The following is a 13,239-nucleotide window of genomic DNA, read 5'->3' as shown; positions in this document are numbered from 1 at the left end:
AGAACCATCAGTAGGAAAGGTTATGCTGACTCTCTTTTTTGACGAAAAAGGCCTCATTTTGGAGCATTACATTCCTAGAGGGATCACTGTCACCAGTGCATCATACACAGATCTCCTAAAAAAATCAACTGCGGCCTGCTATCAAATCAAAGCGACGTGGATTCCTGTCAGCAGGTGTCCATTTGCAACATGACAGTGCAAGGACCCACAATGCCCGTTCAACAGTTGCAACAATCACACACCTGCACTTTGAGTGTCTTCCTCTTCCACCATACTCACCAGACCTTACCCCAAGTGATTTCCATATGTTTGGACCACTCAAAGACGCAGTGGGAGGAAAGTAGTTCCGTTCTGATGATGAGGTACGCCAGACAGTGCATGAGTGGTTGCGCTGACTACCAAAAGAATTTTTTTTGCAAATGATTTTATGCACTTTGTAAGCGCTGGAGGAATTGCATTGAGTGTGAGGTAGATTATGTTGAAAACTGATACAGCTTTGTACCTTTTCTGCACAATAAATAATATTTTTTAAAAAATATTTAAGGTTTTCTTCTGACTCACCCTCGTACTAGTGTCCTGCTTGACACAATCAAATCGTTTAAATATCTGGACTTAACGTTGTAAAGAGATATGAGATGGAACAGGCGTGTGAGAACTGGTGTAGAGAAGGCAAATTTTCGACGTAGGATTATTGGGACAATTTTATGAAGGAGCCGACCTGTAAACGAGACCGGAGAGAGGACACTGGTGCGACCTATTATTGGGTACTGCTCGAGTGTTTGGGATCCGTATCTGGTCGGACTGAAGGAAGAAATCGAAGAATTTCAGAGGTGCGCTGCTAGATTTGTAATCGGTGGGTGCGAACAACATGTAAGTGTTACTGAGATGCTTCAGGATCTCAAAGTGGAATCGCTGATGGGTAGGCGACGGACTTTTTGAGAAATTTAGAGAGCCGGCATTTAATGCTGACTGCCGAACGATTCTACTGCCACTAACATACATTGCGAGTGAGGGACACGAAGATACAAGAAATATTGGCAGATTGGGAATCAGATACAAAATCGTTTTTCCGTCGCTCTAGCAAGCACCGTACTGAGGGGGAGCGGAGTCTATGCAGCTGTACATTATTATTACTATTATTTTTTCCATTATCTTGCAATGATGTTGCTGTAGTCTTCAGTCCTGAGACTGGTTTGACGCAACTCTCCATGCTACACTATCCTCTGCAAGCTGCTTCATCTCCGAGTACCTACTGCAGCCTACATCCTTCTGAATCTGCTTAGTGTACTCGTCTTTTGGTCTCCCTCTACGAGTTTTACCCTCCTCGCTGCCCTCCAATACTAAACTGGTGATCCGTTGATGCCTCAGCACATTTCCTACCAACCGATCCCTTCTTCTAGTCAGGTAGTGCCACAAACTCCTGTTCTCCCCAATTCTGTTCAATACCTCCTCATTAGTTATGTGATCTACCCTCCTAATCTTCAGCATTCTTCTGTAGCACCACATTTCGAAAGCTTCTATTCTCTTCTAGTCCAAAGTATTTATGGTCAACGTTTCATTTCCGTACATGGCTACACTCCATACAAATACTTTCAGAAACGCTTTCCTTGCCATTGCCAGTATACAGTTTATATCCTCTGTACTTCGACCATCATCAGTTATTTTGCTCCCCAAATAGCAAAACATTTCCTAATCTAATTCCCTCAGCATCACCAGACTTCATTCGACTCCATTCCATTATCCTCGTTTTGCTTTTGTTGATGTTCATCTTATATTCTCCTTTCAAGATATTGTTCACGCCGTTCAACTGCTCTTCCGTGTTCTTTGCTGTCTCTGACAGAATTACAATGTCATCGGTGAACCTTAAAACTTTTATTTCTTCCCCATGGATTTTAATACCTATTCCGAACTATTCTTTTGTTTCCTTTGATGCTTGCTCAATATACAGGTTGAATAAAATCGTGGAGAGGGTAAAATTCTCTCTTACTCTCTTACCAACCGCTGCTTCCCTTGCATGCCCCTGCCATCTGGTTTCAGTACAAATTGTAAATAGCCTTTCGCTCCCTGTATTTTACCCCTGCCACCTTCATAATTTGAAATAGAGTATTCCAGTCAACATTGTCAAAAGCTTTCTCTAAGTCTACGAATGCTAGAAACGTAGGTTTGCCTTTCCTTAATCTTTCTTCTAAGATAAGTCGTAAGGTCAACAGTGCCTCACGTGTTCCAACATTTCTAAGGAATCGGCTTCTACCAGTTTTTCCATTCGTCTGTAAAGAATTGGCATTAGTTTTTTGCAGCAGTGACCTATTAAACTGACATTTCGGTAATTTTCACATCTGTCAACGCGTGCTTTCTTTGGGATTGGAATTATTATATTCTTCTTGAAGTGTGGGGGTATTTTGCCTGTTTCATATATTTTGTTCACCAGATGGTAAATTTTTGTCAGGACTGGCTCTCCCAAAGCTATTAGTAGTTATAATGGAATGTTGTCTATTTCCGGGGCCTTGTTTTGACTTAGGTCTTTCAGTGCTCTGTCAAATTCTTCACGCAGTATCATGTCTCCGATTTCATCTTCATCTACATCTACATCTCTACATGTGGCGAGATGACCATTAAAATTTATAATAAATGATACCGATCACTACGTCTCCCTCACCTAACAATTTCAGGTCTTTCCGGTACAAATTATTATGTTGTGGCATGCACCGTCGGAGCATTAAGTTAATAGCAATGTCAGTAAACGTATCCCACTTATGTGAGCATTGAATACCACTTAAAGAGATTTTCTAAGGACGTCTCCTTAGATATAAGAGCGATTTCGAAAGCCGTAACGTTGCCATATAAAATAGTAATGTAAATAAAAGTGTGTAAATGAACCGTTTGTTACACATGGTCTCTGGAGAACTAGTACCGCGACTAACATTACGTTCCCAAAAATGCCATTTCAGAAAGGAACTGTTAATTCCAGGCATTATGAATCCCTTATTAAGAGCTTATTTGTAATGAAACGTACGACAGATTAGCCTTTACGACGTGTGAAAGTTCCGCTCTGTGGAGTTAACGATTCAGTTATCATGTTTCTGCTGTTCTCGTTTTAGACACGTAATTTCATTATCTACAATTCGCAGATTCATTTTCCAGTCTGCGGTTTCTCCCTATTAACACGGATAATTAAACCATTATCGGGAGAATTTGCAGCAAATTATAACCACGTGCGAGCGGCTCTTACCAAAATATCACTCGTAGTCTAAGTAATATAGATCACTGTTAAAAAGTATACTACCAGACGCGTAGCTCTCACAGTTTCTGTATATAGATACCAACCTACCGAAAGTATACAAATAACTTACAGTACAATATTTTGTTAGCTTTATGTCGTTACATCTTACCACACTCCAAGGACACTAGTTATCACAGGTCTCGAGATGTATTCAACAACTTGAATACAAGATAGCCTATTCTAGCAAGCGTGTGAGTTAGAAGTGTTTCATAAAACAATAAATTCTAGCGTTGCGTATTAATTTAAAGGTTTTGTGGCCCATAACAGAGGGGCAGCAGCCTTTTCAGTAGTTGCAGGGACAACAGTCTGGATGATTGACTGATCTGGCCTTGTAACAATAACCAAAACAGCCTTGCTGTGCTGGTACTGCGAACGGCTGAAAGCAAGGGGAAACTACAGCCGTAATTTTTCCCGAGGGCATGCAGCTTTACTGTATGATTAAATGATGATGGCATCCTCTTGGGTAAAATATTCCGGAGGTAAAATAGTCCCCCATTCGGATCTCCGGGCGGGGACTACTCAAGAGGATGTCATTATCAGGAGAAAGAAAACTGGCGTTCTACGGGTCGGAGAGTGAAATGTCAGATCCCTTAATCGGGCAGGTAAGTTAGAAAATTTAAAAAGGGAAATGGATAGGTTAAAGCTAGATATAGTGGGAATTAGTGAAGTTCGGTGGCAGGAGGAACAAGACTTCTGGTCAGGTGACTACAGGGTTATAAACACAAAATCAAATAGGGGTAATGCAGGAGTAGGTTTAATAATGAATAGGAAAATAGGAATGCGGGTAAGCTACTACAAACAACATAGTGAACGCATTATTGTGGCCAAGATAGATACGAAGCCCACACCTACTACAGTAGTACAAGTTTATATGCCAACTAGCTCCGCAGATGACGAAGAAATTGAAGAAATGTATGATCAAATAAAAACAATTATTCAGATAGTGAAGGGTGACGAAAATTTAATAGTCATGGGTGACTGGAATTCGGTAGTAGGAAAAGGGAGAGAAGGAAACGTAGTAGGTCAATATGGACTGGGGCAAAGAAATGAAAGAGGAAGCCACCTGGTAGAATTTTGCACAGAGCACAACTTAATCATAGGTAACACTTGGTTCAAGAATCATAAAAGAAGGCTGTATACATGGAAGAAGCCTGGAGATACTGACAGGTTTCAGATAGATTATATAATGGTACGAGAGAGATTTAGGAATCAGGTTTTAAATTGCAAGACATTTCCAGGGGCAGATGTGGACTCTGACCACAATCTGTTGGTTATGACCTGTAGATTAAAACTGAAGAAACTGCAAAAAGGTGGGAATTTAAAGAAATGGGACCTGGATAAACTAAAAGAACCAGAGGTTGTATGGAGTTTCAAGGAGAGCATAAGGGAGCAATTGACAAGAATGAGGGAAAGAAATACAATAGAAGAAGAATGGGTAGCTTTGAGGGATGAAGTAGTGAAGGCAGCAGAGGATCAAGTAGGTAAAAAGACGAGGGCTAGTAGAAATCCTTGGGTGACAGAAGAAATATTGAATTTAATTTATGAAAGGAGAAAATATAAAAATGCAGTAAATGAAGTAGGCAAAAAGGAATACAAACGTCTCAAAAATGACATCGACAGGAAGTGCAAAATGGCTAAGCAGGGATGGCTAGAGGACAAATGTAAGGATGTAGAGGCTTATCTCACTAGGGGTAAGATAGATACTGCCTACAGGAAAATTAAAGAGACCTTTGGAGGAAAGAGGACCACTTGTATGAATATTAAGAGCTCAGATAGAAACCCAGTTCTAACCACAGAAGGGAAAGGAGAAAGGTGGAAGAAGTATATAGAGGGTCTATACAAGGGCGATGTACTTAAGGACAATATTATGGAAATGGAAGAGGATGTAGATGAAGATGAAATGGGAGATACGATATTGAGTGAAGAGTTTGACAGAGCACTGAAAGACCTGAGTCGAAACAAGGCCCCTGGGGTAAACAACATTCCATTGGAACTACTGACGGCCTTGGGAGAGCCAGTCCTGACAAAACTCTACCATCTGGTGAGCAAGATGTATGAGACAGGCGAAATACCCTCAGACTTCAAGAAGAATATAATAATTCCAATCCCAAAGAAAGCAGGTGTTGACAGATGTGAAAGTTACCGAACTATCAGTTTAATAAGTCACAGCTGCAAAATACTAACGCGAGTTCTTTACAGACGAATGGAAAAACTAGTAGAAGCCGACCTCGAGGAAGATCAGTTTGGATTCCATAGAAATGTTGGAACACGTGAGGCAATACTGACACTACGACTTATCGTAGAAGCTATATTAAGGAAGGGCAATCCTACGTTTCTAGCATTTGTAGACATAGAGAAAGCTTTTGACAATGTTGACTGGAATAGTCTCTTTCAAATTCTGATGGTGGCAGGGGTAAAATACAGGGAGCGAAAGGCTATTTACAATTTGTACAGAAACCAGATGGCAGTTATAAGAGTCGAGGGACATGAAAGGGAAGCAGTGGTTGGGAACGGAGTGAGACAGGGCTGTAGTCTATCCCCGATGTTATTCAATCTGTATATTGAGCAAGCAGTAAAGGAAACAAAAATTCGGAGTAGGTATTAAAGTCGATGGAGAATAAATAAAAAGTTTGAGGTTCGCCGATGACATCGTAATTCTGTCAGAGACAGCAAAGGACTTGGAAGAGCAGTTGAATGGAATGGACAGTGTCTTGGGAGGAGTATATAAGATGAACATCAACAAAAGCAAAACGAGGATAATGGAATGTTTTCGAATTAAGTCGGGTGATGCTGAGGAAATTAGATTAGGAAATTAGACATTTAAAGTAGTAAAGGAGATTTGCTATTTGGGGAGCAAAATAACTGATGATGGTCGAAGTAGAGAGGATATAAAATGTAGACTGGCAATGGCAAGGAAAGCGTTTCTGAAGAAGAGAAGTATGTTAACATCGAGTATAGATTTAAGTGTCAGGAAGTCATTTCTGAAAGTATTTGTATGGAGTGTAGCCATGTATGGAAGTGAATCATGGACGATAAATAGTTTGGACAAGAAGAGAATAGAAGCTTTCGAAATGTGGTGCTACAGAAGAATGCTGAAAATTAGATGGGTAGCTCACATAAGTAATGAGGAAGTATTGAATCGGATTGGGGAGAAGAGAAGTTTGTAGCACAACTTGACCAGAAGAAGGGATCGGTTGGTAGGACATGTTCTGAGGCATCAAGGGATCACCAATTTAGTATTGGAGGGCAGTGTGGAGGGTAAAAATCGTAGAGGGAGACCAAGAGATGAGTACACTAAGCAGATTCAGAAGGATGTAGGTTGCAGTAGGTACTGGGAGATGAAGAAGCTTGCACAGGATAGAGTAGCATGGAGATCTGCATCAAACCAGTTTCAGGACTGAAGACCACAACAACAACAACAACAACAATCTTTTCCTGGATTATTTTGTTTTGTTGTGTATTTTTAAAGGCAAGAATAGAGCACTTTTCAGATTATGGAAAAGGCCTGATGTTTCATCTACGAAGGGTTTAGTACTTAGCTTCACCGCAAATAAATAAATGATCAGGTCTTTTGGCTTCAGCCGGCCAGTGTGGCCGAGCGGTTCTAAGCGCGTCAGTCTGGAACCGCACTGCCGTTTCGGTCGCAGGTTCGAATCCTGCCTCGGGCATGGATGTGTATGATCTCCTTAGATTAGTTAGGTTTAAGTAGTTCTAAGTTCTAGGGGACTGATGACCTCAGATGTTAAGTCCCATAGCGCTCAGAGCCGTTTTGGCTTCCAGAGCGAAATGCAGAATAGAAAATAATGGAGGTAGTTATTTGTAAAAAGCAGTCTATATCAGAGTCCTAAGCGTAAATTATGCTCACAAAACGTCTTCAAGCTAGACTTGTACTGGTGGGCTAAGATGACGACCTTTCCATGGAACGTATTTAGCGAATCATTGTATCAGTAACACGAATTTTAGAAGTGCTGCAGAAGTTAGAAATCCTACACTCTCAATGTTTAAAGCTATACCTGGTTAACTCATATTCTCCGAGTATTCCGGTGTAGGAGACTCGTGGTCACCCGTGAGTAGCAACAGAGTAGGCGTAACAATGTAATTATGATTTATTCCAAAATACATTTGTTTCAGCGAAAATAGTTTGACAATAGTGTGAAAGCAAATAATATGCGTCACCAAGGTGCAACAGAAAACACCCAGAATTGCATCTATACTCAGATGAAAAAGTACTGTGGCGTCGTTGCAGTCTTTGAAGGATAGCTGTACCAAGTGTCGTATTTGCGTGGACTAGTGAATAGGAGACAGCCACGTGGTAACCTGTAGCACTCCTTTCGCTTTCGTGAGTGTAACGGCGCGTCGTGGAATGGAATCTGGGAGACGCCAAAAGCTTTGGGGCCCACCCTGATCCATAACCGCTCATCCACACCACACGACTCACGGAATCTCGTCTTAACTGGATGAAAATCGCGCAGAAGGGTTCTCAGGGAAGTCGAGAGTGCATCAACTAAATCTGAAGTGTGGGTGTTGCACAGTCTAGCTGAAGGAAGTGGTAAGTAGCGAAAAATCCGAGACACATGATCTGATAGAGGGTTCCTCTAACATTACCAAAAAGTGTCCATAGCCTCATTTCACTTCCTGTACATATTCTGCATCCACGAGCACCATTGCCACAAATCCGAACAGCGCCCAATTGTCAAGGTGAAGTACATTCTGCTTCCATGTGTAACGTCGTTCAATGTTGGACCTAGGATGTCACGTCTTCAAGGGTTGACAACGTCGAGGTTATATTCGATGATAATTTTTCAATTTTACTGGTTGCTGAGCATCGTGCTTGTGGATTGTACTATTCCAAAAAATACATTAACTAGCATCTCACATAAGGCTTTTTTTTTTCTTAAGTCAATGAGTACTTGCGCATGCACCTCATCTGCCGAGCTTTCCTATTTCGTGTACTGCAACAACTTTGTCAGTCACTGCTTGGCACTATCCCATAACGGCCGTTTCATTGCCTTTTAATTCCGTGTACGTTTTAATGTAAAGGATTTTGCGCTTAGTCTCTTTTACGCTTAGCCCAGCTTCAGTTGTTATGTTTTTCAATTGACTTTGTTCGGTTTTACAAATTTATTCATTTCATTCCTTCGCTACCTGATTCATAAGGCAACTAGTTTTCATAGTTACATTAAAAATATAACAGTCATGGTTACAATGTTACTTTCACATAAAAATAAAGCCTTTCACCGAGATTAGAGATCATCAGATTATCTTAAATGTTCATTTGTTATGTTTATATGATGGTTATTTAATTTTCCTACTCGTTCAAGTAGGAAAATTAAATAGCCATCCTATAAACATAATAAGGCATGGTTCTATGCTGTGCCAAGAACTGAATTAAAACCGCAAACAACATTCACTTAAAACTTGCGCCGGCTGCCAAAGTTCTACGTCAGCCACATACGCATAGAACCGCCTGAATGAAAATCCACGCGTCACTAAAACGAACTGTGGCATCTTCGACAGAATGATTCGGAAATCAACACACAGCCACAATGGAAACGAGGTCTGACAAACTAATACTAGAAACCAACGAAGACTTACAAATACGTTTGAACTGTTAAAGCATCAAGCAGACAAAAGCGCACCCCCACGTATTGGCCTGAATGCCGAACACTTGAGGAGTGTTAACGGGCAGCGCCACTAGGATTACTAAAGGGCAGATGGCCGCAAACAGCCTCGCTTACGCAACGAAAGCACAACAGATGGCGCCTGTAACTTAAGTTACGAATAAGGCTAATATGGCACTAATTAACCTGTAATTAGTAAGATGAAACAAATTCGACTGAAATTAAAGTGAAAATGTAATGAAAATTAAAATCATTGAACGAATAGTAAGCCTCCGCTCCCCATGGACTAGGGAACCTTGGCGTTGGTGGGAAGGCCTCAGTGATACCTTTTTTCCCCCTGGTCTGTCCAGGTCTACACCATCTGCCCTTGGCTGTAGCGTGTAATCTTTGTGACAACTTTTTAGGCAGTGTTTTAGGTGAGTGTTAAGTGTTGTGCGTCTTTTCTGAAGTGTGGCGAACACAAATCATACTGTCGTTGGGTGTGATTTTTATATCTCTTGCGAAAACAAATCAGACTGTAACCTTGTTTTTTTAATTGTCTGTCTACTAATTTAATCTCTTTGCTTCCTCTGTATTTTATTAGCATAGCCAACCCATGGTTCTATGTTTTAAGTTCCATAATTTTCCACCATTTTACAATTTAAGTCACAGTTTTTAACGCCTACTTTTATTATTTATTATCTTCTTTCTGTTTTAAAAACGCTGTACGCTGAAGAGCGGCGTACTAAGCTGCTACCAGCCCGCCCCTTTTGCGGGGAATCGAAACTCAATAAAGGAAAAAAAATTGCTACCACAACGGTGGGGTATCTGTTGAGAGGGTAGACAACCGTGTGTTTCCTAAAGAGGGGCAGCAGCCATTTCAGTAGTTTCAGGGACAACATTCTGAATGATTGACTGATATGATGTATGAGATAGGCGAAATGCCCTCAGACTACAAGAAGAATATAACAATCTTAACCCCAAAGAAAGCAGGTGTTGACAGATGTGAAAATTACTGAACCATCTGTTTAATAAGTTACGGCTGCAGAATACTAACACAAATTCTTTATAGACGAACAGAAAAACTGGTAAACTGGTAGAGGCTTACCTCGGGGAAGATCAGTTTTGATTCCGTAGAAATGTTGGAGCACGTGAGACAATACTGAGCGTACGAATTTTCTTAGAACATGGATTAACGAAAAGCAAACATATGTTCATAGCATTTGTAGACTTCAAGAAAGCTTTTGACAATGTTGACTGGAATACGCTCTTTCAAATTCTGAAGGTAGCAGGGGTCAAATACAGGGAGCAAACGGCTATTTCCAATTTGTACCCAAACCAGATGGCACTTATTATAGTCGAGAGGCATGAAAGGGAGGCTGTGGTTTGGAAGGGAGTGCACCAGGGTTGTAGCATATACCCGATGTTATTCAATCTGTACATTGGGCAAGCAGTAAAGGGAACAAAAGAATATTCGGAGTATGAATTAAAATCCTCGGAGAAGAAATAAAAACTTTGAGGTTCGCCGATGACATAGTAATTCTGTCAGAGACAGCAAAGTACCTGTAAAAGCAGTTGAACGGAATGGACAGTGTCTTGAAAGGAGGATATAAGTTGAACATCAACAAAAGCAAAATGAGGATAATGGAATGTAGTCGAACTAAATTGGGTGATGCTGAGGAAATTATATTAGGAAATGGGACATTTAATGTAGTAGATGGGTTTTGCTATTTCGGGAGCAAAATAACTGATGATGGTCGAAGTAGACAGGATACGACATTAGACTGGCAATGGCAAGGAAAACGTTTCAGAAGAAGATGTATTTATTAACATCGAGTATAGATTTAAATGTCAGGAAGTCGTTTCAGAAAATATGGAGTGTAGCCACGGATAAAAGTGAAACATGTACAATAAATATAGACAAGAATAGAATATAAGCCTTAGGAATGTGGTGCTACAGAAAAATGCTGAAGATTAGGTGGTTAGATCACATCGCTAATGAGGAGGTACTGAATAGATTTGGGGAGAAGAGAAATTTGTGGCACAACTTCACTCGAAGAAGGGATCGATTCGTAGGACATGTTCTGAAGCATCAAGGGATCACCAATTTAGTACTGGGGGGGGGGGGGGGGCAGCATGGAGGGTAAAAATCGCAGAGGGAGACCAAGGGATGTATACACAAAGCAGATTCAGAAGGATGTAGGTTGCAGTAGACACTGGGAGATGAAGAAGTTTGTACATTATACAACACACAGAAAAACGAAACATAGAAGATTCATAACTACTGGTACACACTGACTAAGTCTTACGTTAGAAAACAAGGATACAAAGACAAAGTAAATCCAATAATTAAATTTAATACATGATTTTGGTAAGTAAGTGGAGGGACTTTGTGACAGGTGTCATTAAATCATAAAATGTCTGGTTCTCGCTTACCAGCTCATAATTAAGAAGAGTGTAGCTATGTTCACATGAGTGCATAACAATTTTTATATCTTCTAATAACTTCATTTTTTTTCCTTTTTTCCCAGATGAAGTACTTTGAAGCTGTTAAGCATCGGTGGTTAATGTCCACTATCTTTTAAGTGGTCAATAAACGATGAATGGTGTTTAAACTACTCTTTTCTATTTAGTAAATGCTCACGAAATCAATTATTAAACATCCTGCTCGTTTGACCAGTATATGAAACATCACCTCCACTGCAGGTGATCTTTTACACAACTGCGCCAGCAAAAAATTTATATTTATACGGCTGTTCATTGCTGATGTAACGGTTCTGTAGGCCGTTGCCCGAAACAGAAATAACATTTACAAACTGTTCCTTAAAAAAGCTTTCCTTTCACTAATGGTCACACATACCAAGTGATTTGATAAGAGCTTCTCTACTCAGAAATTTTTCATCACTAAATAAGTGATTTTACATGTCCATGTACTTCTGAGTAAGTCACTATTACAATTGTTGATACCATGGTCAAAGGTTCTTAACAAATCTCTATACCTACAACTGGTTGTCTGATTTCCTCAGATAATTTATTTCTGTAAAATGCTTTATGTTTTACTTTTGGCTAAACCATTTCACAAAACATTTGACCCGTTTTTAACTTCTTTTTCAGGTTTTGTTCAGAAATCGTGAAATTTAAATTAGGACCGGTATTCTATTTTTAAGAATATGTAGACCAAGAGATAACAGAAGTTTCAGTGATGGTGTAATTTAACATTTATTTTTCCAAATCAAATGGTTCATATGGCTCAGAGCACTATGGGACTTAACATCTGTGGTCATCGGTCTCCTAGAACTTAAAACTACTTACACCTAACTAACCTAAGGCCATCACACACATCCATGCCCGAAGTAGGATTCGAATCTGCGACCGTAGCGGTCACGAGGTTCCAGACTGAAGCGCCTAGAACCGCACGGCCACAGCGACTGGCGTTTATTTTTCCCACACGAAAGAAAAAATTCCAAAATTTCTATACCAGTGTTACTTTATCAGCACTAAACAGTCAGGTCTTCAAGGGATGAAGTTTATGGCACTTCTTTTACGTACCCAGCAACAGCTGTTTGTAAGAAATTTCAATTTCCTCTCAAACACATAATTTAGATTTCCTTGACAACACATTACGTGCAAACAATGAATTCCTTCTTTGGAAAACGAGATATTAAGCTGGCCATTTTTGCAACTCATTTGTTTATATCCTTTTCGTCGTTTACCTCTGAAAATTTGGAAAATATCCGTTCCATTGTTTTCTGTCAAATCGTTATTTGAGTTTTTCTTAATTACCCTGATTACTTTCAAGCCTTTGATATTATTTTTTATTTTCCTTCTCCATCTTTCCCTCATCCGAGCTTGTACTCCGTCTCTAATGATCTGGCTGTCGATGGGATGTTAACCTCTACTCTCCTCATCCTCCTCCTCCTTCCCTCTTCCTCTTCCTGGACGGCAAATGTAAAGGCACATGTATTGTTGTTTGGAATGTGTTTCATAAGTGATCGGGTAGGGAAAATAAATATAGATATGTTAGTTAAATTTTTAATTGTCGAAATTCATTACTAGGTCAATAGTAAAAGAAAGGTTCTACTTGTCCTGCGGTGGAGAACATGGCATACAGAGTCGTATACGAAAAAAAAGGAAAACTCCTAAACTCTCATGACTTTGCAGGAACTTGATGTAGAAGTACCCTCACTCTAAGGTGGAATGATTGAAGATGAGGTACGTTACCATGGACAAAGACCACGATCTATCTCTCTGAACAAAGGACTTAGGAATGAATCAGGTAAAGGCACATTTGAAATCCTGAAAAGTGACAGGAAGAATATTGAGCTAAGCTGTAAAAAGCATGCCACTACGTCACCATGA

The sequence above is a fragment of the Schistocerca gregaria genome, chromosome 5, assembly GCF_023897955.1.
Source record: "Schistocerca gregaria isolate iqSchGreg1 chromosome 5, iqSchGreg1.2, whole genome shotgun sequence".
In the NCBI taxonomy this organism is placed as follows: domain Eukaryota; kingdom Metazoa; phylum Arthropoda; class Insecta; order Orthoptera; family Acrididae; genus Schistocerca; species Schistocerca gregaria.
This window is presented reverse-complemented; position numbering follows the sequence as displayed.